Raw genomic sequence first — 22,149 nt, 5'->3', positions numbered from 1 at the left:
TCGTGATCTTCCCCACGAATTCCAACAGAGACTTTCTCAATAGCAAAAGCTAGTAGGGATGTATAATTGGAATTATGTTTGAGCATAAAATGCTTTGCAACCAATGTAATTTTTATACATGCCTGAAGATCTCTCATGGCATTTTTTTATATTTCTGGTATGCTCCAATAAACGACTGGCCAATTTTGTTGGAGAATATTGCGTATATCTCCCCATTGTCGGTTATAGCTACCAACGAAACAAATTTGATGTTGACCATCATGTATTTTGGGCCTGGGTTGTAGCAGAGATACTCTTGTGGTTGCAATACTGTTCTGAAGGCCTTTGTTAATACATGATTTACTATATCCCCATTTAAGAAATCGATCTTTCATTTCTTCTGCTCTTTCAGTAAATCTATCATTTATGGAGTCATTACGTTTCAACCTCCGAAATTCACTTTTGGGGATACCTCTTATTTGGTGTGCTGGGTGGAAACTTGCATCGTGGAGAAGTGAGTTGGTGGCAGTATCCTTCCGGAAGACATCCGTACAAGGACTACCATCAGCTCCTATACTGATAAATAGATCTAGAAATTCCACCCTGCTGGGACTACATTGGAAGGAAAGTTTGATATTGTAGTCATTGTGGTTGAGAACATCGATGAACTCTGCAAACCTCTCAGCAGTTCCCTGCCAGAGGATGAGGATAGAGTTGATGTATCTCAACCACAACAACACAGACTGTGTGAAGTGTAAATTGTCTTCCGAAAAGACAATTTCCCTCTCCCACCACCCCATGGCAGTTCCTCTTTTTTTAAGAAAATATTTGTTCTTTAAAAGAAAATAATTGTGTGTTAGTATGAAATGCAGAAGTGTCTCGATAAGATGAATAAGGTTACCCGAGACATTCCGCATAGAAAGATAAAATTTGGTCGCCCTTAACCCATGATTATGGTCTATACACGTATAGACAGATTCAACGTCGCAAGTCACGAGGATAGTATCACTCTCAACTGCGATGTGCTCTAGACGTGACAGAACGTCCATAGTATCTTTAATATAGGACGGGAGGGTCTCCACAGATAAACGTAAAAATAAATCTATAAATCTGCACACGGGTTCGCATAACCCTCCTATGCCTGAGACAATTGGTCTCCGTGGGGGGTGGGAAACGTTCTTACGAATCTTCGGAAGTACATAAAAGGTAGGTACTCTTGGGCATTTAGAGAATAGAGCATCGCTGTTTCGTTGGGTTAATACACCATCTAAAAAAGAGGTTCTTAACAGTAGATCCTGTTCTGTTTTAAATCTAACTGTTGGGTCATTGGTCAGCTCTGAATAGCAATCTGGGTCCCTTAGTTGTTTCAGGACCTCCCTCTCGTACATCTCTTTGGGCCAGATCACAATGTTACCTCCCTTGTCACTCCTTTTAATTTCCACATCGGTCATTTGACAGAGCTCAGCCAGTGCCTTCAGTTCTGATTTCGTAAGATTATGCTCGCCAGCAAAGATAGGCAGTTTCTTGAACTTATCCGCTACAAGTCTCGCAAAGACATCCACTTGAGGACAAGTTTGCCATGGAGGACAGAAAATGGATTTAGGCTTCAGACTAGATAGGATTTTAACTTCATCTGTCTGTACAATTCCTTGATCTTCAAAAAAAGAATCCAAGTCTTGGATGGCTGCAGTTTCCTGTGTATTCCATTGTACTTCTAATGGGATGTCATCATCTGGATTAGTTGTCCGTGAGTAATGTTTAAACAAAAGAAGTTTCCTACAAAATAAATTCAAGTCTTTGATCCAATCAAAACAGTCCATATTATGAGAAGGGGAAAAAGAGAGACGTTTTAGGACGTTCGATTGGTCCTCAGTCAAGATAATATCCGACAAGTTAATAATATTTAATTCACACTCTGTATCTACAGGTGTCTCCATCCTTTCAAGTATTGGTCCTATTTTCACTCCCTTAGCTTTCTTCACAGATATATAAGCTATGTTACATTCATTGTATCTACCAATTATATGGTAGAGAATTTTCTCTGAGTACACCAACCTTACGGTAATCCAGTGTTTTCATCTAGTTCACTGTGATACAGCGTTGACTGACTTAGACTGATTATTATGTCTTTAGATGTTTCATCCATCTTAGAGCTGGCCTAGCCCGTATGGGTGGCTACAGCTATTGACCGGGGGGTGTGACCCCCCCCCCAGTTGGGCTGGTGGTCGCGTGCGCGATCGGGGAGGCAGATGGGGCGGTTGGTTTTTTAAATTGAGCCAAGGAACAAGCAACTGTCACTTGTTCCTTGGCGTTCAAACTGTTTAGACACTCTCCTCTCCTTCATTTTAGTAGGTTAAATCGGTTTTATCGCGCAGTGGGCCCCCTCTCCCGGGGTGAAGGACCTCCCTCCCCTCCTCGTGGTGAGGGACCATTCACCCCCCCCCTCCCTCCGTGTGTTTTTTACCGGTTTAACCGGTGGCGACGGTAGCTCGGGGGGGCGGGGGTATGATGGAGGTAGGGCTAAATATGCCGGGTGTTTTTTCCTACCTTTCATTTTGGCCGCGCTGTTTGATTAGCAACGGCGGCGGGGGGGAGGAGGCGAGAGACGAGGAGAGTGACTCCTACCTGGGCTGATGCGTGGAGGAAGGCACATGGCTTGGAGGAGGAGGTTTTTTCTTGGCGCCGCTTTACGAGGGTGGTCCGGCGCTATGAGCCCTGTTCCTGTCCTCCTATTATGGCCGCTTGTGTGGCCGGGGGGGGGGGGGGAAAGAGAGGCTCTGCCAACCCACACTTAGCCGTGCGGTTGGGCTAGTGGTGTTTGGAGGTTTGTGTTGTCACATGCTGGTTTTGGGCGGAAGCATGGGTGTCTTGTGGTCCCGCCTCCTGATGATGATCGGGGGTGGGGGGGTGTCGGGAGAGCTGGGGGCAAGGCTGTTATTACTATATATATATACAATATACAATATAATATATACATTCCCTGAAGAAGTAACCTAGTGTTATGAAACGCGTTGGAAGGGTGTCTCTGCTCGTTTTTCTACACCCCTGTGCGCCTTTGAACACTGTTTGTGTACTCTCCCCAAATTGTGAGTGACAGTCAGTTTTGCCGATTCCATAGCTGCTTATACGTGCATTGTACTCCACGCTGCCGGGAACATCCAGCACGGCCCGCACGCTGTGCGTTCCAGGAGGCGCTTCCCGGAAGTCGATGGGCGACTCGTGACGTCATCGCCGGGCGCCCCACGAGGAGTAGCGGCAAACGAGTGGCATTCAAGCCGTATAGACACTGACTGTGGCTGATTCACGCGGAATTGAGCCTTGTGCTCTGGGACTTTCATCTTGCGATTTACCCATCTACCACCCTTAAACGGAGAGCTCTGGATTCCACAGGTGTGGAGTGAATAGCAGACGAGACGCTTGCTGATCCACCCCCTGCTGAGACCTACCAAAGGGTGTCGCCTCCGGTCGTCTCCTGGTGTGGTAAACCTATTAGACAAACAGAGTAGGGGGAGCGAGGGATTAGTGGATACACGTTTGTACAATTTCCGACGGTGAGATATGCACAAAGTAAACCCAGTGTAGTGGGGGTAGGACAGGGAATAATAAAATATAGTACAGATACTTACACGGCCGTGTGTAAGCACAATCCAAAGAGGGTATCTTTGTGATAGATGCTGGCCCATCCACAGGTGGGTACAGGGGGGGTCACAGTGAGTTATTATATATAAATACAGTATAAATAAATAAATACTCACATGGCCCAGTGTGAGTAGAGGTGCAGGGCAGATGTCTTTAGGGTTAGGTTAGCCCGTCCAGGGTAATTGCGGGCCAGTCACATCAGATTAAGCCCAATACAGGGCTTGGCTGGTCTGCCCTCCTCTACTGCTTGTGGTCAGGCAGGTTAACTCTCCAATTCAGCGGTGTAGAGGGATAAGTGAGGCACAGTTTCAGTGATAGGTATATAAAGGGTATTTATTCGGATAAAAAAGGACAATAAAATCACACTCACATAACATAAATAGTATCCCCTGGCTACTCCGTATGGCCCAATCCAGCAGTAAACCGCTCCGGCCCCGCTTCCGAGGTGCAGAGAGCTGGAACTAATCTGCCTGGCTGCAGATGCTGCTGAAAGGACAGTCTACGGAAGCCTCCGTGGGACAAAACAGGAACAGGATTTTGAGCAACGCGTTTCGCCGATTGGACGGCTTCCTCAGGCTCATTCAGTGACGTGTGGAGGGTCTGATGAGCTTATATAGACCCTCCTTACTAGTTAATTAGTTAATGGAAAAGCTTGTGGGGCGTACACAATTCCCTGCAATAAGTGCCATTTTCTTAATGCTAATTGTTATCTCCCTAGGTTGGTTTTGTGTTAAACTGCTATTGTGCCAATAAATATATGTTACAATGAACTTCGCTCATGCTTATTCCTATCTACGGCACCCTTGTGTTTCTCAGTGCTTTGGTTCGTCTAAATTAACCCTTTAGACTCTGTTTCCTCAGTCAGTGGATCATAATAGTTCCAACATCTTTTAACATTCTAATTCTCCTTCTACGTCTATAATCATTCAAACTTATTAATAACATTTAGTCATATAGTTTATACAATAAAGTTTAAAAACAACAATTTTTATACAATTATCTTAAAAACCACACACATTTTCTATTTATTTGTGTTCTTAAAAGCGATGTTAAAACAATGATTACAATTCAATCTTTACCCCTAAATATATGTCTGGCCAGTGCTAGGATTATTCCATGAATATTCCCAAGTCTTGCTTGACTAAAAAGTGTCTGACATAAGTCCATGGTAAAAAATATTTTAAAATGTCAATATACATAAATATAAGTCAAAACTTCAAGATGCCATGTTACTGCAAAGAAAAGAAAGGGAAAGGAGGGGGGAGGAAAGGGGAGGGAGGGGGAAGTGAGGGGTCCAAATAGGGGGGGGGGAAGGGAGGGGGGTTGGATGGAATTAGGAGGTAGGGAACAAAGGAAAGCATTAGTACTTATTAAAATCAATTTTAAAATTTTAAAATTGCTTTCGTTAACATCAAGTTAGGTTTAGTTGCACTTTAGTGCTGTAAGTGTCAGACGTGTCTATATAAACGCTGAGATATCTAAATCAACATTTAGGCCGTCCGGTGCTAGAGTTTTAAGTTGATAGATCCAGAACGTTTCTCTTTGTCTTAAACACCTGAGTCTATCACCACCTCTCCAATTCTCGGTGACTAGCTCTATTCCCCTATAGAGCAGGCCCGATGGGTCTCCCCCGTGGGCCAAACTAAAGTATACAGGTACACTATGAGTTGTAAGGCCTCTTCTAATGTTGCCTATGAACTCCAGTATGCGGTCAGCCAACATACTGGAGTCCACACGGGCATTCGAGCAAGTACACCACGAAAGTAGTCCTACAGTTTGAGTTGTCTAGTTTTATAAACTTGTTTGGTAATTTTTGAACTAAAACCTAATGTCTCTTTACTCGCATGTTTGCAGGCTTTGCAATCGAAACATTTTAAAAAAAAACTATTGGTTTTGGTAGCCAGCTCTCTTTCTGGGTCTGTACCTCTTTTCTAAATGTGCTTGGAACTAACTTATTTTTAATATTGTCTGCTTTCTTAAAAATGACTCTGGGTACCTCCGGTAGGTGGTCTCTTAAAACTGTATCCTTGCATAGAACATGCCAGTGTTTTGTTAAGATTCTTTTAATTTTATGGGCCTCATCATTGAACTTTGTGATAAAGGGTACCACATAGTCTGTCTTCTCTTTCTTTTGTTTGGGCACCAACAATTCGTCCTTGCTAAGTTGTGATGCTCTAGCCAAAGCATTTTTAATTGTTTCTGTCCTATAGTGTCTCTCTTGAAACTTAGTTTTCAGGGTACCAGCCTGCTCCTTTAATATCTCCAAATCTGAGCAATTGCGCCTAATGCGTCGGAATTGCCCATAGGGTATATTATTAAGCCATTTTTGATGGTGGCAGCTATTGTTCAAGAGAAAATTATTAGCATCAACCTCCTTGAAAAAAGTTTTAGTTTTAATTGTATTGTCCTCAATATATATCGTTAGATCAAGGAAGTTGATGCTATCAGTGCTTATCTCGGATGTGAAGGTAAGGTTGACATTATTGTTATTGATGTGATTTAAAAAGAGGTCAAGATCCTCATTGCTTCCCTCCCAGATGATGAGCACATCATCGATGTATCTCTTCCACAGGACCAGACTTGCTCCAAAAGGGTTGCCAGCCCAGATGTTTTGCTCCTCCCAATGCGCCATAAAAATGTTGGCATAGCTTGGAGCAAATCTGGTCCCCATTGCGGTGCCACACTTTTGTAAAAACATAGACCCATCAAACCAGAACAGGTTATGTGTTAAAATAAATCTTATTCCGTCTATTAAAAAGCGTTTCTGGTCTTGTGGGATCAAAGGGTCACTCTCAAGTGCAGAAGCTACCGCTGTGCATCCGTCTGTGTGTCTTATCGAAGTGTATAAAGAGGTAACATCACAGGTTACCAACCTGTAATTGTCCCGCCACTGTACAGTAGATAAAATATTAAGAACCTATAGCGTATGATTTTGCATTAGTAGCATACTTTTGCAGATACAGGTCTACGTACTCCGAGAAGTTCTGTGTAAGGGACCCTATGCCCGAAATGATGGGCCTCTCCGGAGGTTTCTGACGGTTTTTATGAATCTTGGGCAAGAAGTAGAAGACCGGTTTAATTGGATCAGTTTTCAACAAATAGGTGATCTCCCTCTCACCCAAGATTCCTAGGTCCTTAACCTCGCGTAGAATAGTTGACAGTTCCTCTTTATAGGCAGCCGAGGGGTCATGTTCTAGCTTCTCATAGGTGGTTGAATCACTAGGAATATGTTGCGATTCTGAATGGTAATAACTAGTGTCCATTACGACAACCCCCCCTCCCTTGTCTGCGGGTTTTATTGTGATACTAGTGTCATCAGTCAGGGTTTTTAGTGCCTGTCTTTCCTCACGATTCATATTGCCTCGATGTCTATTCTCCTTTTTTGCTAACTGTTCCAAGTCATCCATAATTAGTCTATAATTAGTCTATATAAATAAAAACCCTGACTGATGACACTAGTATCACGATAAAACCCGCAGACAAGGGAGGGGGGGGGTTGTCGTAATGGAAGAGATACCCTCTTTGGATTGTGCTTACCCCCACTACACTGGGTTTACTTTATGCATATCTCACCGTCGGAAATTGTATAAACGTGTATTCACTAATCCCTCGCTCCCCCTACTCTGTTTGTCTCTACGTTTCCACAAGGGCTTCGGATTATCCCTTATTAGGGGTTGAAGCAGGAGGGATCACAAGACTATCTCTACAATAACAGAGAAAGACCACATTTATTGGTTTAACTATTCTTCCTTGATCTGATACTAAAGGTAAGCGCCTGGTTTTTCCTAACTGTCTAGTGGTAAACCTATTAACCAATTGCTTGTTTATTTTACTTTGATGTACGCAGAACTATTTACTTTTAATCATAAAGTCACTTTTTAAACTTTACATCACTATGTGCGTTGTGCGCCCTGTTCTTTTGTTTTTTGTGGGACATGGGTCCCTGGAAAAAACGGGTTGGGACATGGGTCCCAACCCTATATAAAAAAGAAGAGCCTGGATGGAGGCGAGCAGTAGGCGGCTAAGGGTTCCCTTCCCCAAAAAAAAAAAAAAAAAAAAGGGGGGGGGGTTGGGAGGGGTCCGACATGCTCGCCATCGCCGGTTAAAGTGAAAGGCAGGCTAGCAAAGAATGGTAGGTAAAAAAAAAAAAAAAAAAGTTGAGGGGTTTGGTCCCAGCCCAGAAGGAAACGTAAGGTAAAGGATTGGTCCTTTTTAAAAAAAAAAAAAAAAAAAAAAAAAAAAGTTTATTCAGGAACAAAGGTTAGCCCAATTGGGGGTTTAATATTGCTTCCTCATTTACAGGTAAATCTGGAACGGCCGGGACACGGTCGACCTCACTTCGTGGCGCTGGTACGTCGTCCACGGCTCGCAAGCGGTCCTGGACTCGGGTTGAGCTTGCTGTCAGAGGCTTGGAGGACAAGGGTCTTGGGGCAGGTCCCGACAGGCGGTTCAAATCACCGCCGGGGACTGGGGCATCGAAGGGTAAACGTAAAAGAGTTACTTGTTTGGGAAATAAGGGTGTTACCTTGCCGGGCATTGTTAGCTCCCCTTGGCCACAGGTGTTGGATTTGGGGTTAGCGGGCGATGCCGAGGCAAGAATGATTAGTGCGGTGGTTAAGGGCGTTCAGTTAGCTTTATTGCCGATGACAACGTTATTATCCACTAAGCAAGCAGTGGGGGCATGCAAGTCAAGCGAACGGCAGGGTGGGTCAGATTCAGTGCTTGACGGGGGGACCAACCGCGGAACAGTGGGTGGAGAGGTGGCTCAGGTGTCTTTGGGTGTGGAGAGTACAGTAGGTTGTACCCTTAGCACAGTGCCGAAAGTTATTCAAGATGAGTTAGCATTGGCCACAGCATTGCCGGTGCAGGTGGCGGGAAAAGGAGCTGATTTAACGGCAGTTATTAGTTTGTTAGGTGAGCATCCGGTGGTGAATTCAGGTGCTGGGCAGGGGACAGGGCTCGGAAGGCAATTGGCAGGTTTAAAAAGGCTGCCGGATGCGGCCTATGGGGACTCATGTACGACTATATCACTTTCCTTAGGCGTGCATTTGTCTAAGGAAGTAAAAGAAAAAATTTGGGCGGGTGATTACGTTGAGATTTTGTCATTGCTTCCGGGGTATAATGAAGTGGTAGCTAAATCCGAAAAGAAGGGGAAGGCTAAGAAGGAGGATGTGGAAAAGCGTCTTTTTCCACGCACGTTCAGTAATTGGTCGCAGGCATTTGGGATTTTGGCGAGCGTTGAGGGGGAAAAGGATCCGCAATTATGCTCGGCGCTGTTTAAGTATCAGGATACGATTAGAAAAGCATTTCAGAAACACGGGGGTATGGGATGGTGGGCCTATGATGTGGTGTTTAGGCAGAGTATGGAAGCTAATAAAGGTGTGGTTACATGGAATTGTAAGGATGTGGATTTGTACTTGGAGCACATTTCAGGGGGAGGGGGGTGTGACGATAGCTTCCACAGGCTTATTAATATTACACAAAAATAATTGGGTTTGAACTGAACGAGGCTTAAGATATAATAAATTGTATTTATTCCTTAGAATAAAGGTGAACACAACAGATAATACAGTAACAAACAAGAAGTACACTTACTTAAGGGTTGGGGAATGAGAAGTATGATGTAGCATTTCTTTCAGCAGTGAGGAAATCATTCAGGTGATATCAGGTAACCATATCAGCAAACGAAGACAAAGGATATATGGGTGGACAGCCGTTTATAAACCATTCTCCTTCTATTCTTAACCTTAAGCACAGGGGATTGGTTTACAATTACCTCCAGCCACTCACTAACGTGGGAAAGCATTCTGACCCATGCCCCCCTGCTAGTTGGCACATGGGCAGTAGAACTCTGGGGGTCTCATTTCTGAAGCCCCACATTTACGTCAGGAATGCCAGAAAGTCTACTATTTGGAGTTCTGGCAGGAAAACCTTTGTTGAAAGGTGTTAACTGGAACACTTAAGACCTGCCCTGGTTTGGGCTTCGGATAAACAGTGAGGGTGATAAAACTCTTTGAACAGCACTTAAATCCTAGACATAGCGGCGTCCCCAGGGCCATCTGCTACCTTATGGCCCAAAAGAATTTCCTTTTGAACTTATCCCTACCTTAGGATACACTATTAAGCATAAAACATAAACGTATTAAAATATCCGGTTCCGTTAGGTTTAGCAGGTCCAAACTTCCCAGTTCGCATTGCCAGAACTGGGATACCATATGGTCAAAAAAGCGACTTGCTACGACCTAAGAAACCGGAGTTACACAAATGCACATTAAATCATTTTAATACAAAAATCTCCATTGAAAAAGAAATCTCAGCTTTTCACTAAATCCCCATTGAAAACAACGGGCAGCTCCGCCATAGACTTTCAATGGTAAATCGCCGCCATTGAAGTCAATGGGGGTTTTCTGCCATTGAAGTCTATGGGAAAAGTCCCGAACTTCAAGGGGGTCCATACTCCGTCGGGTTGGTCCAAGCGGGTCAAGGATGGTTCTGCAGCGATGCCGGAGCAGTGGCTACAGATACCCCAAACCCTGATCCGCTGAACCCTCCGGAACCGGAGATATGGATTCCTAAAATTCAGCATTTCTCACTTAGTCATTTTTCTGAGCCGTTTCTGCCGCCGCCGGCAAAGCCTATGGCGCGACCCGCTCTATCTGGTTCGACCCTTATCGGGGGTCCAGGATTCGGGGACCCGGTGGTGGTCGAGTGGGGGGACGCTTAGGAACTAGGGGCAAAAAGAATTTTATCCCTAGGTGCCCTAGAACAGTTTATTTCCCCGCTAATTGACGTTGAACTTGACCCAGTGATTTTAGCTCTTTTGAAGGACATTGTATCCGCTTTGCGGTTTGCGGTCTGGACGGCAGCCAACTAGGTTACCTCGAGGCATCTCCATTGAAGTCAATGAGCCCATTGACTTTCAATGGGAAACCGCCGCTCTCCCTCTCGGACGCCACCTGCTGGTCACTACAGGAAACAGGACTAAAACAGCACAAATTCCTATTGAAATGCATTGAGCCCTAATGGCGGCCAATGGGGATCTGCAAAATGGGGTCCGAAAAGGCGGGAAACTTACACAAAGAGCTATAATCATTAAAGAATTATTAACCCTTGTGCTCCCGGATGGATTCTAGTGTGTGTGTGATGCAAACACTGAGTAACCAGACATTACAATGGAACAGGGGAAAATACATTTACATGTCATAACAAGGGTTACATCACATTTCTGGACCTCAGCCCAGTTAACCCCTTGTCTCCCTGGTGCGGTCAGGGGTGGCCAAATGGGGTGCAACCCCTTTAATACCGGGCCACCCCCTCTCTCCCTCTACACCTCCCCTTCTTAATGCGTGTCCTGTGGCCCACTGGCCCTGACGGGGAGTGGGGCACTGCTGGCACCATTAATGAATTCAGTCTCAGAGGGATAGTCCTGGCGTGAAAGTCCATCAGCATTGCTGTTTTCACTACCCTTTTTGTGCTGAATGGTGAATTCAAATTCTTGCAAAGCCAAGCTCCATCTCAGCAGTTTGGCATTTTCCCCTGATACCCTCTGTAGCCAGCTCAGGGGATTGTGGTCGGTAATGACTGTGAAAGCCCTCCCATAGACATAGGGCTGGAGCTTTTTGAGTGCCCACACAATGGCCAAGCACTCCTTTTCAATGGTGGCATATGCCACCTCCCTGGGGAGCAGTTTGCGACTGAGATACACCACAGGGTGCTCTTTGCCGTCGTCCCCCACCTGGCTCAACACAGCCCCCACACCAAAGTCTGAGGCATCAGTCTGAATAAGAAAATGCTTGGTATAATCTGGGGCAGCCAGGATGGGGGCCTCAGCAAGCGCAGCTTTCAGTGCCTGGAAAGCAGTTTCACAGGCAGGAGACCAGGTAATAAGCACAGGCAGTTGCTTCTTAGTCAGATCAGTCAGGGGTTTGGCCACGGCGCTGTACTGTGGGACAAATTTCCTGTAGTACCCTGCGGTGCCCAAAAAGGCCATGACCTGTTTCTTGGTTTTTGGAACAGGCCACTGAACTATGGCTTCTACCTTGGCTGGCTCTGGCTTGAGATGCCCTCCACCCACCCTGTGCCCTAAGTACAGGACTTCTGCCATCCCTACCATACACTTATTGGGTTTTAAGGTAAGCCCAGCCTCCCTGATTCTATTCAGCACCGCAGCTACATGTCCTATGTGGGATTCCCAGGAATTACTAAAGACAGCAATGTCATCTAAGTAAGCCCTGGCATAGCTCTGCATCCCTTCCAGTAACCTATTGACCAGGCGTTGGAAGGTAGCCGGGGCATTCTTCATCCCAAATGGCATCACCAAAAACTCATAGAGGCCACTTGGAGTGATGAATGCTGACTTCTCCCTAGCCTCCAGGGTCAGGGGAATCTGCCAGTAGCCTTTGCTCAGATCCATGGTGGTCAGATACTTTGCCCCCGCGAGTTCATCTAGTAACTCATCCATGCGGGGCATGGGGTAAGCATCTGACACCGTCCCAGCGTTGAGCAACCGGTAGTCCACACAAAACCGGGTGGTTTTGTCCTTCTTAGGCACTAGGACTACTGGACTTGCCCAAGGGCTCTGGGACGGAGTAATTACCCCTAGGGTCAGCATCTCCTCAATCTCTCTCTCCATACTTGTCTTGACCTCTGCTGACACTATAAGCGTGCTTATGCAGAGGCTGCAGGTCCCCTGTGTGTACTGGGTGTTTGGTGAGATGTGTGGTCCCTGGCATGTCAGTGAAGAGGGCGCTATACTGAGCTAGCATGTCCCTGGCTTCTCCCTTCTGCCTAGCACTCAACTGTGCCCCGATCTCTACCTGCTCAACAGTGTTTCCTTGCTTTGCCTCCCCTAGGAGATCAGGCAGAGCATTGCTCGCCGGATCCTCCAGCAGTGGGCTACAAATGGCCATTACTGCTCCCATACTCGGTGCTCGGTATTCCTTTAACATATTAATGTGATATGTCTTGTGCCTCTCAGGCGCTACCTGTACAACATAGTTGCACTCATTCACCTTTCGGATGACCGGATACGGTCCCGACCAGGCAGCCATTAACTTGTTCTCCCGAGTGGGTTTGAGAACAAGCACCTGCTGTCCTGGGATGAACTCTCTGCTACGGGCCTGCTGGTCATACCATTGCTTCTGCTTGGTCTGAGCAGCCCTGAGGTGGTCCTGGGCCACCCCCATAAGCATCTCTAACCGGTCTCTGAGATCTACTACATACTGGATCACTGAAGCATCAGTAGCAGTAGTCTCCCCCTCCCATCCCTCACGGAAGAGGTCCAGAGGTCCACGTACCCTGCGGCCATATAGTAGCTCGAAGGGGGAGAAGCCTGTAGATTCTTGCGGTACCTCTCGGTATGCAAACAGCAAGTGCTGCAGGTGAATCTCCCAGTCTTTCCCCTCCGCCTCTATAAAGGTCCGAAGCATCTGCTTCAGGGTACCATTAAACCTCTCACATAATCCGTTGGTTTGGGGATGGTAAGGGGTAGTGCGCTGGTGCTGTACACCGCAGGCATCCCAGAGACAATGTAACAGTTCACTCATGAACTGCGACCCCTGATCAGTTAGGATCTCACTAGGGAAACCTACCCTAGCAAAAATGTTCAGCAAAGCTGCTGCCACTGTCTTGGCACTTATGGTGCCCAGCGCTACCGCCTCAGGGTACCGGGTGGCAAAATCCACCACCGTGAGGATGTAGCGCTTCCCTGACCTGCTAGGAATCATGAGGGGTCCTATCAGGTCCATCGCTACCTTCTGGAAGGGTTCCCCTATTATCGGTAGGGGTCTCAGGGGTGCCTTCACACGGTCGCCCGCCTTACCTACTCGCTGGCAGGCATCACAGGAGCGGCAGAAATCAGCCGCATCCCTGGATGCCCCCGGCCAGAAGTAACGCTGCAATAACCGGGCTCGCGTCCTGGTGACCCCCTGATGTCCCGCTAACGGAATAGAGTGAGCTACCCGTAACAATTGCTGTCGGTACCCCTGGGGTACTACTAGCTGTCGCTTACCGGTCAATCCCTTCTCTATTCCCGGGTTCCCTTCTTCTCTGTATAGGAGTCCCTTATGCCATAGGCAGCGCTCAGTGCCCTCCCCTGCCTGAGATTCGGACGCCCGAAGTCTCACGCCGGCCAGGGTAGGGTCTACCTTCACTGCCTCCCTAAACTGGGCTCCTAAATCTGGCCCCCCCCCAGTCATGTCATTGTCAGGGGAAGGAGACACGGTAAGGGGGAACAGTAAGTCAGCCTGTGGTTGCAACTGATCCTGGCTTACCTCCCTGGGCTCCTCTGTGCCCTCCGCTAACGTTGGTCCCAAAGGCTGGGGGACTGGGGTGGCCACCGCCGGCATTGCCGCGGTTTGGCTCCGGGTAACTGCCGCCACTGCAGCGGGCTGGGGCACACGGTCGTAGGTGCAGGTCATCGGTCCCAGGTCATTGCCCAAAAGAATGTCAGCATCCAAACCTGGTAGAACCCCCACCTCCCGCACACCCTTGCCCACCCCCCAATCCAAAAAAATGCGGGCCACCTGCAGGAAACGTGGCTCTCCGTCAGCCACAGTGATCTGCATCCCAGGGCCTGGGATCAATTCCTCTGGCCGGACCATATCAGGTCGGACCAGGGTCACTGCAGCTCCTGAATCAAGTAAGCCAACTGCTTGCCGGTCACCGACTGTGACCGGGGTGAGATGCTTGCTCCTGCCGTCCATCTGCTGTAGGTCTGCGCTGTGATGTCCTCCGCTCCTGGCTGTAGGCACTGAAAAAACCGGGGTAGGGGTGACATGGGACGTCTCGCTGGGAGTTGTTTCCATGACCGGTCCTGGTTCTTTGGTGGAAGCCAGCCGCATGCGGGCTACCGGCTTTGCAGCTGGGGTGCGTTGCCCTCGGTAGGGTCCATTGGAACGCAGGGGTTCCGGGCAATCTGGTCTGAGGTGACCAGTGCTGTTGCAATTGTAGCACCGGCGCTCATGCCGGAGCTCTCCCGCCTTCTGTGACCCGCTGCCCGCAGGCGGCTTTTGGGTCCACTGGGGGGTACTCACAGCTTTCTTGGCCGGCGCCGGTGGGGTTACCGCTTTGGCTGGTACCTTGGCGGTCATCTGGGACCGGCTGACCACATAGTCATCTGCCATCCTCGCCGCCTCGGTGTAGGTCTTGGGCTTTTTATCATACACAAAAGCCCTCACCGCCGGCGGGCACTGCTGCATGAGCTGCTCCTGAAAGATGAGGTCCAGCAGGCGTTGGTAAGTCCTGGCCTCAGAGCCCTCCACCCAGTGTAACCCGTACAAAGCCATGCGGGTCACATAAGTGACATAGGTCTCCTGAGGGTGCCTCTCCGCCAGCCGGAACTTACCCCGGTAAGCTTCAGGGGTAAAACCGTGCTGAAACAGCAAAAGTTCTTTCAGGTGGTCATAGTCATCAGCAAACTCCTCTGTAAGCGCCATCAAAGTCTGTTTAGCCAAGCCGGAGAGTAGCGGGTCCAGGCGTGCAACCCTATGCTGGGGAAGCACCCCATACCGCCGGCACTGCGTTTCAAAGTTCCTTAGAAACATGTCAATCTGATCAGTGCCCTCCACATACTTGGTGAGGCTGTGCTTGTCCAGTTGGAGTCCATCTTTGGGGGGTCGGACCGGGGGGCAATAAGCGGGTCTGTTCACTGCCATAGAGATAAACTGTAGCCGCTCCTCCGGTGTCCCTCGGTCTCCCCACGCTGTTATCAGTGCCAGCATTTCAGGGGTAAAGGGACTGCTAGCCGCAGCTACCCGTGCCCCTCCTGCTGCACTTGTCCTGGGAGGTGCACTTGGTCCCTCCCCGGGATCCTGCCAGCCCGGCACTGGGTTCAGTCCCTGATCTCCGGGCGGCTGTAAAAGGGCAAGCTGAGCTACTTCCAGGACCTCTGGATGCTCAGCTTCATATGCGGTGACTGCAACAACCATGTCCTCGACCTCCTGGTCCACATATTCCAGTCCATAGGCACGGCACTTGTCTCTTAGCTGATTTCTAGTTCTCAGGTAATAGAGGTTCTCCTCTTCACTCATGGCTCTGAGTTCTGGGTCGCAGCAGTGAGGTGGTGTGACAACTTGCGTTACTTGTTGCACTACTGTGTGTTCAATATCTTTAGTCCCAGGAACTTGCAATTACCATCAAGTTCCCACTGGATCACAGTACCCCGCAGAATACTGTAATCCAGGTCCAGTTCAGTCCCGCCAGCTGCCACCAGTTATATTAATACGCCTGTGACGATAGCTTCCACAGGCTTATTAATATTACACAAAAATAATTGGGTTTGAACTGAACGAGGCTTAAGATATAATAAATTGTATTTATTCCTTAGAATAAAGGTGAACACAACAGATAATACAGTAACAAACAAGAAGTACACTTACTTAAGGGTTGGGGAATGAGAAGTATGATGTAGCATTTCTTTCAGCAGTGAGAAAATCATTCAGGTGATATCAGGTAACCATATCAGCAAACGAAGACAAAGGATATATGGGTGGACAGCCGTTTATAAACCATTCTCCTTCTATTCTTAACCTTAAGCACAGGGGATTGGTTTACAATTACCTCCAGCCACTCACTAACGTGGGAAAGCATTCTGACCCATGCCCCCCTGCTAGTTGGCACATGGGCAGTAGAACTCTGGGGGTCTCATTTCTGAAGCCCCACATTTACGTCAGGAATGCCAGAAAGTCTACTATTTGGAGTTCTGGCAGGAAAACCTTTGTTGAAAGGTGTTAACTGGAACACTTAAGACCTGCCCTGGTTTGGGCTTCGGATAAACAGTGAGGGTGATAAAACTCTTTGAACAGCACTTAAATCCTAGACATAGCGGCGTCCCCAGGGCCATCTGCTACCTTATGGCCCAAAAGAATTTCCTTTTGAACTTATCCCTACCTTAGGATACACTATTAAGCATAAAACATAAACGTATTAAAATATCCGGTTCCGTTAGGTTTAGCAGGTCCAAACTTCCCAGTTCGCATTGCCAGAACTGGGACACCATATGGTCAAAAAAGCGACTTGCTACGACCTAAGAAACCGGAGTTACACAAATGCACATTAAATCATTTTAATACAAAAATCTCCATTGAAAAAGAAATCTCAGCTTTTCACTAAATCCCCATTGAAAACAACGGGCAGCTCCGCCATAGACTTTCAATGGTAAATCGCTGCCATTGAAGTCAATGGGGGTTTTCTGCCATTGAAGTCTATGGGAAAAGTCCCGAACTTCAAGGGGGTCCATACTCCGTCGGGTTGGTCCAAGCGGGTCAAGGATGGTTCTGCAGCGATGCCGGAGCAGTGGCTACAGATACCCCAAACCCTGATCCGCTGAACCCTCCGGAACCGGAGATATGGATTCCTAAAATTCAGCATTTCTCACTTAGTCATTTTTCTGAGCCGTTTCTGCCGCCGCCGGCAAAGCCTATGGCGCGACCCGCTCTATCTGGTTCGACCCTTATCGGGGGTCCAGGATTCGGGGACCCGGTGGTGGTCGAGTGGGGGGACGCTTAGGAACTAGGGGCAAAAAGAATTTTATCCCTAGGTGCCCTAGAACAGTTTATTTCCCCGCTAATTGACGTTGAACTTGACCCAGTGATTTTAGCTCTTTTGAAGGACATTGTATCCGCTTTGCGGTTTGCGGTCTGGACGGCAGCCAACTAGGTTACCTCGAGGCATCTCCATTGAAGTCAATGAGCCCATTGACTTTCAATGGGAAACCGCCGCTCTCCCTCTCGGACGCCACCTGCTGGTCACTACAGGAAACAGGACTAAAACAGCACAAATTCCTATTGAAATGCATTGAGCCCTAATGGCGGCCAATGGGGATCTGCAAAATGGGGTCCGAAAAGGCGGGAAACTTACACAAAGAGCTATAATCATTAAAGAATTATTAACCCTTGTGCTCCCGGATGGATTCTAGTGTGTGTGTGATGCAAACACTGAGTAACCAGACATTACAATGGAACAGGGGAAAATACATTTACATGTCATAACAAGGGTTACATCACATTTCTGGACCTCAGCCCAGTTAACCCCTTGTCTCCCTGGTGCGGTCAGGGGTGGCCAAATGGGGTGCAACCCCTTTAATACCGGGCCACCCCCTCTCTCCCTCTACAGGGGGTCATCCTTTTCGCGGGTCAAATAGCTTCAAAGGGGTCTGGCGGGAGCATTTTCAGGTGCGTACATAAGGGAGAGGGCGTGCAGGAGGGAAGCAGTCGGGGGTATGTTGGGGTTACAACGAGTCAAAATGCAGATTTGAGAATTGTCGATTCCAGCACACTTGCGCTGGGTGTGGGGGTCAGCATCCCAAATCAAAGTGCTTTAAGAGAGACAGTAAGGGTTTCAAGGGAGCAGGACAGCAGGCTGTTCAGGAAGGTGGAAACATGGCGCCTTGGCTGGAAAAATACCCCAATAGACGGGCAGCTAGCTTATTACGAGAGGGGTTTAGGGAAGGATTCAGGATTACGTTTGATTATCAAGAGGGATCGGGGGGCGAGAGGAATTTGAAGTCGGTCAGGTTGAATGGGGATGTGGCAAAAGAAAAAATTGATAAAGAGATTGAGTTGGGCAGAATGGCGGGTCCTTTCCTTTCCCCGCCCCTGAAAAATCTTAGGGTGTCACCGTTGGGGGTGGTTCCGAAAAAGGAGGCGGGGATTTTCAGGTTAATTCAACATCTGTTTTACCCGAAAGGGTCGTCAGTTAATGATGGGATAGATAGGGACTTATGCTCCGTAAGCTACGCCACTTTTGATCAGGAGGCGGCTTTGGTGGGAAGGATGGGGCAAGGGGCATTGATGGCGAAGGCTGATGTTAAGTCAGCTTTCAGACTATTGCCGGTACATCCAGATTGTTTTCATTTATTGGGCTGTATGTTGGAAGGGCGTTATTTTGTTTACCTTTGTTTACCTATGGGTTGTGCATTGTCTTGTTTTTATTTTGAAACATTCAGCACATTTTTGGAGTGGGTGGTCCGCAAAAGGGTGCAGGCAGCAGGGATCATACATTATTTGCATGATTTCCTTTTCGTTGGTCCACAGGGGTCTGATTTGTGCGCAAGGTGGCTTTTTCAATTTTCAGCCATGGCGCGCGAATTTGGGGTTCCTTTGGCGAATGAAAAAACAGTGGCACCCACAACCACTCTCAGTTTTCTGGGCATAGTAATTGATTCATTGAACAGGGAATATAGGTTACCTCCTGAGAAGTTAGTTGTTTTGGAGAGTACGATAAAGGATTTCATGCTTCTTAGGAAGGCCTCATTAAGACAGTTTCAGGTTTTGATGGGCCATTTGGTATTTGCAGCTCGCATTATGCCTGTGGGAAGGGTGTTTTCCAGGTGCTTGTCAGCAGCTACAGCGGGGGTAAGGCGTCCCAACCACTTCATTCGGGTCACAACGGAAATCCGGAAGGATTTGGCGGTGTGGCTTAAATTTTTACAGAATTACAATGGGAGGACGTTGTGGAGGGCGCGTCCAGCGCGGAACGCTGATCTGCAGTTATTTACGGATGCGGCTGGGTCAGTAGGGTTTGGTGCGTATTTTAATGGAGCTTGGTGTGCGGAGGAATGGCCAGAGGATTGGCGAGGGACTCAGCTTATCAGGAATCTGACATTTTTAGAACTTTTCCCTTTACTAGTGGCTGTACATCTTTGGGGGGACAAGTTTGCTAATAGGGAGGTTACGTTTTGGTCTGACAACTTGGGTGTGGTGGAGGCTGTGAATAATTTTGGTTCACGGTCCCCACCAGTGTTGGTTCTTTTGAGGCATTTCGTGTTACGGTGTTTACTGCTTAATATAGGATTCAAGGCTAGGCACGTTCCTGGGGTGGAGAACAACATTGCTGATGCATTATCACGTTTGCAGATGGAGCTGTTTCAGAGGTTGGCACCGGGGGCGGAGACCCAGGGCGAACGGTGCCCAGCAGTCTTGTGGGATCTGGTGATGGAGGTGTGATTGATTTAATCAAGGCTTCACTCGCCCCGGGTACGTGGGGTGCTTATGTGGCTGCTTGGCTAGAATTTCGGGAGGCGGAAAGGATGGCGGAAGGAATGATCTCGGAGGAAGACATTTTGCTGGGTCACATGATGAGTTTGAGGGACAAGGTTTTAGCTGGTGGATCCATAGGGAGAAAGATGGCGGGTATATCGTTCTTCCTTAGGCTGAATGGTAGGGTTGATGTGTCCAAGTGTTTTGTGGTAAGGAAGGTGCTAGCAGGATTGGTAAAAGGGATAACTAGCAGGGATGGCAGAAGACCAGTGACGCCGGCAATTTTGGAGGGGTTGTTGTGGGCCACAGACGTGGTATGTTCTTCCAGTTTTGAGGCAGTACTTTTTAAGGCCACATTCATCCTAGCATTTTTTGCAGCTCTGCGAGCAGGTGAATTGGTTTGTGTATCCAAGAAGGGAGGGGGTGGCTTGCAGCGGGCTGATGTAAGTTTAGGAGAAGGTTTGGTGAGATTGCTGGTACGGAGGTCTAAAACGGATCAGAAAGGAAAGGGAGCGTGGATCTTGTTGAAGGGCTTACCTGGAAGTGTGGTGTGCCCAGTAAAAGCGTTGGAAGATTATTTGGCCGTTAGGCCAGAACAAGGGGGTCCACTGTTAGTGCACAAGAACGGGGGGGGCATTGTCAAGGTTCCAATATTTGCGGGTCTTTTGGATGTGTCTCAAGCAGCAAGGGTTAGAAGGGGGGCAGTATGGAACGCATTCTTTTCGCATTGGGGCAGCGACGGAAGCAGCACGCGTAGGGCTCGCGGTAGCGAAGATACAGAGGATTGGGCGCTGGAAGTCAGACAGTTACCGGTCATACATCAGGCCGGATTTGGTAGGGGAAAATGTTGCGCTAGAGTAGACACTATGCCGTTGTTTTTCTTTCTGCCCACCATTTCTTTGCCTCCTCAGATTCCGTGGTAATTTGGATCGTGGGAGACTCAATGGTACACTGGGCAGGGAAGAGGGCGAATTCGCGCCCCTACGGAAAGAATTTAGGTTTGAGTTTGGATCAGGTGGAGGTAACGTGGTGGGGTAGAGAAGGATGCGGTGGGGACGGCTTTTTCCGCTGCTAATTTCTAGGGCCAGGGGTAGGAGGGCACCGGACATTCTCATTATTCATGTTGGGGGTAATGATGTGGCAAAATTGCGGTCGATTGATTTATTCCAGCAGATTAAGCAAGATTTGGCGCGCATGTTAACGTTTTGGCCAGGGGTGCAATTAGTTTGGTCCGAGATAATATGCAGGTTGGTTTGGAAAGGTGCGCGTATCCCGGGGAGAGTTAACAAGACGAGGAAGAGGTTAAACAGGAAGGTGGGGAATTTCTTGGTTCAATGTGGGGGTTGGGTCATTCGTCATCCGCAGTTCAGTTTTAAATTGGGTGGATGGTTTAGGGAAGATGGGGTACAGTTGTCGGATGTTGGGGTGGACATGTTTAATAATGATTTACAGGAAGGTTTGGAAGAGGTCATAAGGGGTATGGAGGTACGGGTCTGATTTAAGGGGGTTAAACAGGCCCGTTGGTGGCGGCAGTTGGGGGGGGGGGGGGTAGGTGCTTGTCCCCCCAGAAGTGGCTCGGGCTGGTAACCGGAGGGTTTGAAGTGAGGGGGCAGGTCACCGGGACGTACTTCCGGGTGCCCCCTTTGCGTTGCCCAGCTCTGAGCATTCTGGCGCGGACAGGTGGTACGCTATCCCCATTTGTGTTTAATAAATAAGCCGCGGCCTTTTACCTCCATAAATGTGTCCTCTCGTTATTTGTATGTTTTTATGTAGAGGGGTAATAGGAGAGGGGGGGGGGGGAAAGCTCGCGCCTCCTTGGTCATAGAGCTGGCCTAGCCCTTATGGGTGGCTACAGCTATTGACCGGGGGTGCGGCCCCCCCCCCCCCCAGTTGGGCTGGTGGTCGCGTGCGCGATCGGGGAGGCAGTTGGGGCGGTTGGTTTTTTAAATAGAGCCAAGGAACAAGCAACTGTCACTTGTTCCTTGGCGTTCAAACTGTTTCCCACCCACCCTTCCCTTTTGACTTAAGTTTAAAAAAAAAAAAAAAAAAAAAATTGTTTTCCGTGTTTACATTTCTTTATTTTGCAGATAAATAAGAGTATATTTGAAACAAGGAAGAAAAGATTATGATGGAGTGGTCAGTGGACCAATTGCTTTGTTGCGGCGGCAGTTGGGGGGGGGGGGGTAGGTGCTTGTCCCCCCAGAAGTGGCTCGGGGCTGGTAACCGGGGGGTTTGAAGCGAGGGGGCAGGTCACCGGGACGTACTTCCGGGTGCCCCCTTTGCGTTGCCCAGCTCTGAGCATTCTGGCGCGGACAGGTGGTACGCTATCCCCATTTGTGTTTAATAAATAAGCTGCGGCCTTTTACCTCCATAAATGTGTCCTCTCGTTATTTGTATGTTTTTATGTAGAGGGGTAATAGGAGGGGGGGGGGGGAAGCTCGCGCCTCCTTGGTCAACAACTGTTAGAGTTTACTGATTGTTATTTATTGCACACAGAGAAGTTCTCTTTAGGCATATCAACTCTTCTGCCTTTCTGTACTGTATTAGCATTGTT

The 22,149-nt window shown here is 48.2% G+C and overlaps 1 long non-coding RNA gene across 1 annotated transcript in view; it reads left to right on the top strand.

Moving 5' to 3' along the window:
• The window catches only part of LOC142466799 (uncharacterized), a 303,033-nt gene that overhangs the window by 96,438 nt on the left and 184,446 nt on the right, over window positions 1–22,149 (top strand). The gene's annotated exons all lie outside the window — the stretch shown is intronic.

This window comes from Ascaphus truei, chromosome 15 (assembly GCF_040206685.1).
Source record: "Ascaphus truei isolate aAscTru1 chromosome 15, aAscTru1.hap1, whole genome shotgun sequence".
NCBI lineage: Eukaryota > Metazoa > Chordata > Amphibia > Anura > Ascaphidae > Ascaphus > Ascaphus truei.
Note: the sequence above shows the minus strand (reverse complement) of the source record. Positions and strands in the feature narration are given on the sequence as shown.